Genomic DNA, 13777 nt, shown 5'->3' on the forward strand with positions numbered 1-13777 from the left:
AAAAGATGGATTTTTGAGAAAAGATAAATAATTTGAGTTAAGATACACTATTTCTTTCATGATCATCTAACTATAATTGAGGAATATTCCCTAAGATAAATAATCTAAATGTTTACATTAATTATTTAGCAAAAGATATTAACTAAAAGATAAGTGAGAAGTAACGATACAACTCACTAGTTCGTGAGTTTTGTGATGCGTCAACGGTTTTGATTTTTTTTTTTTTGTAAATCCTTTTTTTAAAAATATTTTTTTTCCATTTAAAAAAATCTTTAATTTTACTATGCTAACTACTTGGATTATAATTTGTGAACTTAGATCCAATATTTAATTTGGGCTATAATCTATTTGAAAATCGCATAATATATTATAAAAGCCTATTTAAAACCTTTATAATTAATAATAAACCTTTTTAATAAATAAAACCCTTTTAAAAATTATAATTCTTAACTTACTAAAAATACGAAGTATTGCAGACCCCCCCCCCCACAGGAAATTTCGTCCTCGAAACTTAAAGCAAGGAAGTAAAAATAAAGCATGTAATTCACATAAACCACAAACGTTCTATGAAAATAAGTTGTTCACATAATAACTCATAAAATACGTCAAAAAATAGGGTTCTAAGTCAATGCGCGAAACTTTATCACATTATACCCCTCTTAAAAGGAGTTACTCCCCTGTAACTCTACTACTAACCTTTGCAAACAACTCTGGATATTTCTTTCGCATCTCAGCCTTTGCTTCCCATGTCGCTTCTTCATACTTCTTATTAGAACATAACACCTTAACAATTTTAACATCCTTATTCTGGGTACTTCTAACCTTACCGTCTAAAATCTTAATAGGTCTTTCTTCATAAGACAAGTTCTCATAAATTTGAACTGTTTCAGGTTACAACACATGCAATTTAAATAGGATATACCGTCTCAACTGAGATATATGGAACAGATTATGAACACGGCTTAATTCAGTGGTTAGGGATAGTCTATAGGCCACCTTTCCAACTCTATCCAATATCTCATATTGGCCTATACACTTCGTGTTGAGCATCCCTTTCTTTCCAAACCTTATCAGATTCTTCATTGATGAAACTTTCAAAAGCACGTTTTCTCCCACTTCATATTCTTCTTCCCTACGCTTCAGATGAGCGTAGCTTTTCTGATGATCTTGGGTTGCCTTAATCTTTCCTTAGATCATATTAACTTGTCTTTTTTTTCCTAAGTAAGATAAAGATTAATTGCAAAAAACGAAGTTACAACCAAGCTACTTCATGACAATGCGAACCAACTAGGTTGAACCCCAAAGCCAAGAAGAGCAACACAGACTAATCCATTACAAACTTACAAACCACTTCAGATCAACTCTAGACACCTTCTGTGGCATAACTGCCACTATTCTTTGCCTAACAGTCTGCTTCAACTGCCTAACCACATGACTAACACTAGGGACAACATGATTCCTACTTTGCCAGGTGAAATAAATAGCAGCAGCTATATTAGCATACCATACAGTGAGTCTTCCTTCTTTGTTGAATCCATTGTTGCAGACAAGCCAACTCACTAGTGACTCTTGTGATCGCCAGCCACTCTTTAACAACACCCAACAATCTCTTACTAAAATCACACTTAAAAAACAAGTGTTCATGTGTTTCTGCATCATTCTCACATATGTTGCAAGCATCTGAAGCGGCAAAACCAAAATGAGCCAGTTTTGCTTTGGTGTGAAGCTTTGCCTCGACTGCTAGCCAAGTGATGAATCTGTGTTTTATTGTGCTTATAGTCTATTCCACACCATATGATCCCAATGCACATGCTCCTGTTCCATAGATCCAATCATCTTATGGTATACTTGTTTAGTAGAGTATGTATTCATAGCATAAAACTCTACCCTACTAAAGTGTTGTTATAATAGTTGCGTAGTTTCACAGATTTTCCTCTAATACCAGTTGCCATTAGTCCTTGGAGTATAAGTCCACCAATCCACATTAATCAAGTACACTGCTTTTATCCACTTCACCGACAAATTTTCTTTATTTGTTGCCAAAGCCCACACATACTTGCCCATACTAGCCACATTCCATATTTGCACATTCCTAAACCCCAGGCCACCACGAGTTTTGCTACAACACAGTTTCTCCCAAGCTATATTTCCTCATTTAGCTGTATACACATTTTCAGACCAAAGGAATGCTCTACACATTCTTTCAACCCCTTGTAAAACTTGTTTTGGAAGCACATAGACATGTGCCCAATAAACATGTAAGCTCATGAGAACTGAATTAATCAGTTGGATCCTAGCTGTATAAGACAAGTGTCTTGAACTCCACACCTTGATTTTTGCAGCCATTTTCTCAATGAGAATCTCACATTGATCATTACAGATCCTTTTAGAACATAAAGGAACTCCTAAATATTTAAAAGGTAACTGACTCCTTTGCAAACCTGATACATTAACAATTCTTTGTATCTCATCTTTATTCATAGCACGACATTAGATATCTTACTTACTCACATTTGCTTTTAGTCTTGATGAATCAGATAAAAGCTTGAAAGCTTGTAAAATCAAGTACACATATGAGAATTCCCCCTTATTGCATAGAATCATATCATCTGCAAAACATAGGTGAGTCAACTTGAGAGCTTGACATTTAGGATGAAAGTGAAACTGTTCCATAGTACTCATCATCCTCAGTACTCTAGACAAGTACTCCATACTGATTACAAAAAGCAAGGGAGACATAGGGTCTCCTTACCTCAATTCTCTTGTTGATCTGAAGTAGCCTTTCATAGCACCATTAATCATCAATGAGAATTTTGGTGTAGTGACACACTCCATTATCATCTCAACAAAATGAAGGGGAAAACCTAAGTGAGTGAGCATTTCTTGTAGAAAACTACAATCAACTATGTCATAAGCTTTTTGGAGATCATGCTTAATTAAGCAACTAGGCTTAGGATATTTTCTACCATATTGCTTAACCATGTCCTGGACCACCATAATATTATGAACAATATATCTTCCATGCACAAATCCTCCCTGATTCTCAGCAATAACATTAGGTAGAACACATCTCAATCTGCTACACATGAGCTTGGAAAAGCATTTATAGAGTACATTATAACATGAAATGGGCTTGAAATCACTTACAGTGGTAGGACATTCTCTTGGGGATAAGAGTAATCACAGTGGAATTCAATTCTTTAAGTAACTTCTTTTGAGGAAAAAAAAAAGTCAAGAAATGATATTGTCACATCTGTTCCAATTATCCCCCCAGTTATCTTTATAAAACTGCGGCCCAAATCCATTTGGTCGAGGAACTTTATTCCCAGGAATGAAGAATAAAGCTTGCTTCACATCTGCAGCTATATAAGGTGCATTCAAGAAGATCTTATGCTCATCCTTGATCAATGAACCACTTTGAACAATCTATTGTATTACATTCTTCCTATGAGCATGAGCGGTACCCAATAACTGTTGATAATAAGGCAAAAATGCTTTATCCACACCATCAGCTTGATATGCCATATTCCTTGAGCATCTATGATTGCATACACTTGATTTTGCACTTTCCTAGCCTTGATGCTCTGATGAAATAAAGCTGTATTATCATCACCATTCATGACCCAGTCTAACTTGGCCTTTTGCCTAAGATACTCAATGTAAATTTGATGTTTCAATTGATAGTTCTTGGTGGCATCAAGCTCTGCATCTACATATTCAATTTGACTAGGATGGTTATGCATTGACTCCTGAGCTTCTATCATTTCATGACGGGCTTTACTTTCATCAGCCTGTACATCAACAAAACCTATTTTATTGAGGTTTATCAAAGCAACTTTAATAGATTTTAGCTTTTGCACTACAACATACATCTTGGTTCCTTCCACCCTCATATTTGACTACTCTCTAATGATTTCAGTATAATGAGGAGCATGCCTCCATATAGTATAATACTTAAAAGGTTTTTCCCACTATCAATTCTAGGGTAAAATATCAACAGGGTAGGTGAATGATCAAAATCACCCTTAGGTATACAACTCACTCCAGTTGTTGGGAATGCCGCCTGCCATGCCATATTAACTAGAACCCTATCCAGCTTTGAAAACACTCTATTATACCCCTGTTGCTTATTATTCCAGGGGAAGAAGCTACATGAAATTTTAAGATCATCTAAGCAACACATTGCACACCAATTATTAATTGGATTCATCTCCTGAGCCCTAACAAGTGCTCCAATCCTCTCATTATGATATCTCACACAATTGAAATCTCCAAGGATTATCCAGGGATGTCGAGTCTGAAGCTCACCTAAATCAGGCCATAAAATCCCTCTATTCATGCTTTAATTAAAAGCATATACAAAGGTACTGTAGAATCCTAACACTCCATTTCCAAGATCAATGAAATAGTGCATCAACTGACTTGTTGCTTTGATGATGTTCACCTGAAATACTCCAGGCTTCCAAGCTAACAAGATCCTGCAATTAGCATGATAACTAATGTTGGATGAGAAACACCAACTCTGAAATATTCTTTGGCACATCTCACGAAGGTGAAAAGCCTTCACCTTGGTTTCCAGCAAGCCAACTAATCCTACAACATGTTTCATAATGAAAGCTTTCACTTCCCTTTGCTTCTTTGGATTATTAACTCCCCGGAAATTCCAGCTTAAGATCCTATCCATGAGAGGTGGGAGGGTCCCCCCCTTCCCATGGCAACACCTCCATTTATCTCACTTCTTTATCACCTTGCACACTCTCCTGAACTTCACATTCCAATGTCCCAAAGAAATTACTTGTAGTTGTATGCTTATGTTGACCTACTCTATCTCTAATAGGCCTTAGAGCTCTCTGAAACCCCTCTTGATCAACCCTAGCTTGACTCTTCTGCGGAGAACCATCTCTTTGGACAACAACAATCCTAGCCTCATATGTCTCATCCAGATTCTATTATGGCTTCTTCACTCATTGCTGTCTATTCTTAACCTTCTTATAGTTGACTGTATCATGCCCCAGTGGATGGCATACCTGACATTCTATAGGTTTCCACTCATAATCTACATCCACCCGAGTTTCTAACTCCATGTTCATTGACAAAGTGGACATGATCAGGGAACTTTTGAGACAGTTGCACTTCCATTAGCACCCTAGCATATTGCATCTTATCTTGCTTCCTAGTGGCGTCATCACATTGCAGTGGCTTACCAATTTGTTCAAAAATCTTAAACAAAGATTTTTCGCCCCAATATTTGAATGCAACCTTAAATTTAATCCTAATAGAAATCGATTTAAGCTCCTTCTTCTCTACATCCATATCAAGATTCCGTGGTTTAACAATCTGAGGTTTGCTATGAAAAAAATAATTCCGTTGTAGCATTTTATCTCGATTATCAGCAGCGCTAAACCTCATAATATATATTCTTTTCTTAATCACTAACACTTTATCAACATGAAAATTTTTCCATATACGACGGATAAATCCTTCCATAACTTGAATTGGAGGGTTTGATCCAACAACATAACATATCACAACCGAATTCCAAAAATCAACTTCCTCCTGAATGTCTTTCGTCTCAATTTTAACCTCATTATCACTAATTTCATTATGATCATCTACATCTGCATCAACCATAGGATGTAATATAGGAACATGAGTGAATGATACCTCATTACGCTCTTTACTTTGAGTCTTATGAAGAGAATCAAGCCACGCATTGAATGTGTGTCGAACCTCTGGTTGCTGTTGCAAACTTCGAATTGAAGATTTTGGCGTCATTACCTGACCCAAATCGAAATCCAAAGCTTCAACTCCATCGATAATTACCCATATCGTATCAATGGAACGAGTCTTTAGTGCATGTGAGTCCGATGTTGGACCTTTTGGTTTAGCTACATTCTTCCCGAAACCACCATATTTCCTTTCCATGGCAGTGGTAGACGTCTACCGAGAAAATATTGGAAGGAAAGCAAGAAGAATCAACATAATAGTAAAACTTAGAGAGAGATGAGAGTTTCTCTATCTAACATTTTTCATTATCTTAACCTAATGCACAATATCTTCAATCAATTGAGGGTCAAGTATAACTATTTCACTTATATCAAATGGTACCATGCCTATACTTGAATTATAACTGTTCATGTAGGAGAACTCTATCAGATCTAGATGATCTTCCCATGAACCTTGATATTCCATGAACAAGCTCTTTACATATCTTCTAAGTTATGTATGGTCTTTTAAGTCGGACCATCGGTGGTTGGGTGAAAAGCAGTACTCGTTAATATCTTCAAACCAAAGGCTTATTGTTGCTTCTGCCAGAAGTTAGAAAAAAAATCTAGAATCTTGATTAGACATAATATATTTCCGTACTCCATGTAGTCTCAACATATGTTTGATGTAGGGCTTAGCTAATTGTTCCATCGACCATGTTGCCTTCATAGGTGTGACCAATGCAGACTTGGTGAATCCATCGACAATTACCCATATCGTATCATTTCCAAAATTTACCCTTAGGTAAAGCAACAATGAAATCCATCGAAATAGAATCCCACTTCCATCCTAGCACATCTAAAGGTTGGACTTTCCCTTGAGGTCTTTTATGTTCACTCTTCATCTTTTGACATATTAATCACTAAGAAACAAATTGAGCCATGTCAAACTTCATGAGAGCCCACCAGAAATTGGTTTTTAATCCTTATACAACTTATCGCCCCCTAGGTGCGTCGAATATGGAAAATTATGGCCTTCTTCCATGATTTTTAATTTCAAATCTTCGCAAGCTTCAGGTATACATCACCTTCCTTCCATTCTTAAACTTCCATCTTCATGAATTTTGAAATCTCCAGCATGACCCTCCTTCACCTTCTCTTTTATCTTTTGCATCTTTTCATCTTTTAATTGAGCTTCCTTAATTTGATCAAACATAAAGTGTTCAATGGTCAATGCACTAAACATTTCTCTACTTCTCCATATTGCATAACTTCAAGATTTATTTTCCGAAAGTCTAAATTAAACACAATTGATCTGCCACCACCATATTACTTAAGGTATGACTTGCCTTCCTACTCAAGGCATCTGCCACTACATTGACTTTCCCTTCATGGTATTCGATATCCAAATCATAGTTTTTTATGAATGTTAACCATCTCCTTTGCCTCATATTCAAATCCTTTTGGGTTAAAATGTATTTCAATGTTTTTTGATCTATATATATCTTACATATCACCCCATACAAATAATGATGCCAAATCTTTAAAGCAAAAAATATTACAGCCAAATAGGTCATAAATAGGATAGTTAACTTCATATGGCTTCAGTAGTCTTGATGCAAAATCAATGACTCTCCTATTTTGCATTAAAACACACCTAGATCATGTTTAGATGCATTACTATATACTTCATAAGTATCAATCCCATCAGATAAGGATAACACATGCGCTGTGGTTAGTATTTCTTTTAGGATGGTGAAGGCTTTCTCACATTCTGGGATCCAAATAAGCTTAGACTGCTTTTTCATAAGGTTGGTCACGGGTCGGGATTTTTTGGAGAAGTCCTTAACAAAACGTCTGTAGGAACCTACCAGACCTGGTTAACTTCTTATATTAGTCACAATCTTTAGAGTAGGCCATTCACTGATGACTTCACTCTATTCCGGATCAACAAAAACACCCTTGTTAGAAATAATGTGGCCCAGAAATGCCACTTTTTCCAACTAAAACTCACACTTCGAAAACTTTGCATACAATTGCTTCCGTTGGAGGGTTGACAAAATTATTCTGAGGTGTTTTTTATGCTCTTATTTATTCTTAGAGTAAACCAATATATAATCTATAAATATATACTATCATATATTGGTCTAAGTATGGCTTGAAAATTTGATGCATGAGATCCATAAATATTGATGGCCTGGCGCATTAGTCCATCCAAAAGGCATTATTGTAAACTCATAATAGCCGTAAAGTGTCCTAAAAGCGGTCTTAGGAATGTCCTTATCAGCACTTCTTAACTGATTATACCCCGACCTTAATTCAATCTTATAGAAAATTTCGGCTCCTTTCAGCTGGTCAAACAAATCATTGATCCTTGGAAGAGGATACTTATTCTTGATGGTCACTTGGTTTAACTCACGGTCGTTGATGCACAACCTTAGACTATCATCCTTCTTCTTTACAAACAAGACAGATGCACCCCATGGGGATACACTAGGCCTTATGTAGCCTTTTCTAATAACTCTTCTAATTGGGTCTTAAGCTTATTCATTTCAGTTGGAGCCATACGATATGGTGCTTTAGATATTGGGCCAGTTCTAGGCACTAAGTCTATGGTGAACTCCACTTCTCTTATTGGAGGCATTCTAGACATTTCTTCCAAAAAAAAACATTATGAAACTCATTAATTAACTACATAAATATTCTCTATTTTTTCTTATCCACATCCAACTTCTGTATACTACACAAATACAATGGATACCCCTTTCTTATACAGTTCTTGAGTTGCATAGCATAAATCATTCTTGGACTGGCTTCTGGTTGGTTTTTCTCTAAGTTATTTTGACTCCTTTTGGGCTTTCATGGTCACTTTTTGGTCTTTTATGGTCACTTTTTGGGCTCTGCAGTCTATTTAGGCTTTGTATTTTCCCAACCAATCCATTCCCAAAACAACATCCAGGTCATCTAATTCGAATTCAATTAAGTCTGAAGGAAATTCTAACCCTACTATAGTCACTAAAACATCTCTATATAATTTATGAACATTAATGACATCTCCAGAAGGTATGACAAGATCCATGCTTAAATGTTCGAGTTTTCCCAACTTAAGTTTTTCCACCAAGGTTTTGGAAATAAAAGAGTGAGAAGCTCCTGAATCAAATAAAATCTTAACTGGAATAGAAGATATGAAGAAAGTATCAGTAATTACGCCTGCAGTCGTTTCAGCCTCACGATTGCTCATGACTAACACTCGACCTTGATTATTTACCTTATCCTGATTGTCTCCTCCATTCCCATTCTTATGAGGAACACAATTATTGGTCACTGACTTTTGTTGGGGTCCCTTGCTCCCATTACTTCCCTAATTCTAGGCTGGCTTAGGATTTTTTGACGTCAAGTCTTTCTGGAAGCACTCATACTCTCTACGGCCTAACTTGTTACAAATTCTACAAGTTACCAGATTTCCTACACAATCCTTCCCTAGGTGGTTTAATGGGCATCTTTTGTAGTAGTGGACTCTCTAAGACTTTTCATTTTCATACTGACTACAATTATTTTTATTCCTATTGCTTTTATCATATTTTCCTTGCTTGAATCCCTCATTAGTCTTTTGACGCTTATCTCCACCTCGAAACCCATTACTAGACCCCTTCCTTTTATCTCCAGGATTCGCTTCTAGCTCTCTTCCCTTGATCTCGAATAGATGCGCAGATCTCCCATATACTTAATCTAGGCTATCAAAGTTAGCCCATCCTAATTTCCCTTGAATGGACAAGGTCAACCCTTGCTCAAATCGCCGAGCCTTTAAAACTTCACTTGGAACCACTTTAAGTGCAAACCTCATTAACTGTATAAACTTAGAGTAGTATTCATTGACAGTCATGGTTCCCATCCTCAGGTTGGTAAACTCTAGGCACTTTTTTTTCCTTAAGTGAGGTGGGTAAAACTTGGTTCTCAAGGCTTCCTTAAATTTCTCCGATCCAAAATCTTCTTGAGTTGACAAAGCGTCCTTCTTTTGAGACCACCATAAATCACCTTCCTCCGATCCCTTAGGTAATATGTAGCATTATTGTTGATCTTTAACTCATCATTACACTTAACAACAGTAAATTTTTATTTACTAAACTCCCTAATCCAGTTCTCAAGACTGGTTGGGTCCGCTTTTCCATCATAGACAGGTGGATTCCTAGAGGCCACCTTCTTAAACACATCGCTAGCTAGGTAAGGTTCTTGTTGATGGTTCAGCTGAGAAGTCATAGCCTTAGCCAAATTCTTGATTAGAGAGGTCAACTCCTTAAGAATTGCTCGGTTTTGGATCTATACTTCCGGTCTAGTGGCCATTTCTTCCTGGGTAAGAAACAAATAGGTACTACTTATTAAGTCATCCTACTAAATTTGTAAATCATACAACAATCATGATTCATAATATTATTGACATCAAGCATATGATAGGAAAAATAAACTAAAATTTTGTTTATTAATCATCCTTAAAAAGGAATGCTAATAACATTCTTTATTAAGAGTAGTAGTCTGATTCCAGAACTACTAATACTAACTACTAAAATAACTAAACATTTCCTAATAAAAATGGACTATAACATTCCATAATGAATATGTGGTAAAAAGAAATCACAAATAAAAAGTACCACATATATTGTCATAAAGACAATTATATCTCCTTCCTTATGAAAATTTAATAACATTTTCATATTTAGCTAGACAAAATGTCATACATTATTCATAAATTACAATAATGATAGTGTAAATAATTAAGGAAACAAAAAATAATATTCAAACTATTTATGTTTTAAAGCATTTAAGTATGTATAAATATGTATATAATAAGTTTTTATTCTGAATACTAGGTTTTTCGTGCATGAAAAATTTAATCGAGGGAGTTCTTAGGAAAGAGAGGTGCGACACAAATGGCCAACTTAAGTACCAAGTCTTTCCTTAGCCAGAACTTTCCTCAGAAAAATAAACACACACTCATTCCTGTCTTCAAAATATATAAATTGGAAAATATTTATACTTGGAAATATAACTTTTTAGGCAGGATAAGAAAAAAAATTAAGCAAATAAAAATGCAAAAAATTATGCACTTCCTAAATCTACCCAAACGCTCACTAGTAAACCTAATGGCTCTTGATACCACTTTGTAATACCCTCAAATTTCTCTCTTTCTAAAGAATGTATTTTAATAAAATCCATGACAAACTTGAGAGTATTACCACCACGTGATAACGTTAAGGGCTAAAAGATATCACTACCAACTAACCTTCAAACTAATGCAGCAGAAATTACAAAAGTAACTTATCTTTATTGATATAAACATTATTATTTGACAATGACAATAATGAAATCTATAATAAAATAGCAACTCCTAGCTTAAGTATTATTCCTAACTAGCTCACCCATGTGAAGTATGCATCCAATCAACCTGTAAATTCTGCTCACCAAAAGGGTCATCATAGTGACAAAGCCATAAAACAAACAAAACGTGTGTCAGTAAATACTGAGTACATGTATATGCGAAAATTTAAATACTTTATTAAACATTCAAGATATATCTATAAACCTTCCTTGGATACTTTTAACACTTGTATAATATAAAGTATATAACTTTAATAAAAACTCCTTTCCTTACCTAGGTACCTTTCCTAAAGTGTGGACACCGCCCAAGTTTAGTATTCTTTAATTAGTCTATTACGAGGGGAACTACCTTGTCCACATGACTTATACAAAAAATACATGGGTAAAATATCATAGCTACCTTTCTTGCTAATAAATAACAAGTTGTTGCCTTTTTATAATTGTGATCATAAAAGATCATATAACTAATGAAAATCCTTTGAAAATAATCCTCTTATAAAAATAATAATAATTTATAAATTTAGCAATATAAAGACATAATATAAATAACTTATTCATAACAATTCTAAGAATTTGTATTATCATTAAAAGCAGAAATTATATGACCAAGTTAACATAATGAAATCAAAACCATGTTGTTGAGCTATGTCGTAACAATCTCCCGATTAATATAATATGTGACTACTATAGTATGGCAAAATATGCAAGTTGCAGATAAAAGTAGTATGGCAAAACTTGAAAGTTGTAGATCATAATTCGAAATAAGCCGCTAGCTAGATTTCAAAGAATGCGCAATTGAATGATCTCCATTCTAATAACATGATCTAACAACGTACTCATACTGTTTAGTTAGCGATTAATTGAGGGTTTCAAGATTGAAAATGACTATAAACTAATAACATATTGGTGGTAAGTTCATAAAGTAAGTTGCTAGATTGCAAGATACTAATTACAAATGAATAGGATCAATTTGATTAAGTTAATCGTGCAAAAAATTGATTTTTTAGAGGTAAGGCACTGTAACATGCATTATGCTTCAACTGAAATTGAGATTTTGAGATTGAATTGAAACACATTGCATAAGCGGATAATAAAAAGCAATAGGGACACAAAAGTGTTTTAATGTGGTGCAACCTCTACTCCGAGATCTACGTCCACTTAATTCACTAAAAGCGGATTCCCTTAATACCTCACTGAAGGTACGAGTCCCCACTACTAACTCTTGTAGTGCTCCCTAACACTTAACTATAAGAGTTGCTAAGTTGAATCAAATTCAAACTCATGTACCCAACCAACACTCTCTATAATAATGTGAAAATTAAAGAAATATTTTATCCTCAAACAAGTGCTTCTCAAGCAAATGGAGGCTTCGATAAAATCCTATGTAACGACCTTCGTAATGCTAGAACATTGTGTTGTACTCTTTGTTTTAGAGAATTTTGTTTTTCATAAAATACTCAAGATAGCTCTCAAAAACGTATCTTCTAATGAGATGTAAACTCAACTATTTGAAAAAAAATCTTAAGATCAATTTCCTTATTAAAAGATATGATCCTATCTCACGGATCTATCATATCTTTTAATAAGGATGTTTTTTCCTCAATCTTCTTGAAATATCATCTTTCTAAAAATTTATCTCTTTTAAGATATTTTTGCAAAGATATGTATTTCTTTTCCATGATAAATTATATTTTAAAAATCTTGTATCTTCAAAAGAAAAATTAGCTTTTTCAAATTCCTTTTTTTATTTCAAAGGAATTTTATGTAATTTTTATTATTGTGTTATTTATTTTACTAACTATAGTAAAATTAAATAAACACAATAATGTCATATTACATAATAATCCTTTTATAATAGCACACATATAATTCAAACATACTAATTTGGTTACTTATTACATGCTCGGCTATAATTAGAAGTCTAGCATTCTTCCATGGTTAGCAATCTCGATCATCCAGACTTCTTTTGACAAATATGTACCATGACACAACCAAACATGTTATATATACAAAACTGTGTTTATCATCATCAAAATACCTAGGGACATAGATTCCTAACAAATTTTTCCTTTTTGATGATGACAAACACACTAAGGTTCCCCCTCAACCCGAGCAAATATATTTTCAAATGAGGATTAAAGACTATACACTTGAATTTAACTTGTATAAGGAAAACATATTTATCAAGCAAGTGCAAATAACCTCACAATTTCTAATACCAACAAATCACTAGAAAGGAATTTCTAATCTCTATTATATAAGCCAAGGGAGAAGGTGTAGTGTCCTCTTTTGAAGTGACTAAAATACCCTTAATGATCTAATTAATGGAATGAAAAAAATTACAAAAGCAAATCATTTAAAAATTATCATTCCAACTTGCCATTTAAAACAAGTTCAAAATGGTATATGCATCAAATAATTCAATCAAAAATTAAATGGACAAAATACTTATACCTTATAAAAAAAAAGATGGCATACATAACGTGCACATGAAAAGTCTGAACATTCACTACCTTTGATACTCTTTAATTTAGTTAAACCAACTCATTATTTTTGTTCTTTCTATTCAATATTCATTCACAAAAAATTGATGTCAACAATCACTCACAACCTTTTTAATTTTTTACATTAGCGAATTAATATATCTAAATTCATCTAACTGTTGAATTTTTCACATTTAAGTTTAATCATAAATAAAG

This window comes from Beta vulgaris, chromosome 1 (genome assembly GCF_026745355.1).
Source record: "Beta vulgaris subsp. vulgaris cultivar EL10 chromosome 1, EL10.2, whole genome shotgun sequence".
Lineage (NCBI taxonomy): Eukaryota > Viridiplantae > Streptophyta > Magnoliopsida > Caryophyllales > Amaranthaceae > Beta > Beta vulgaris.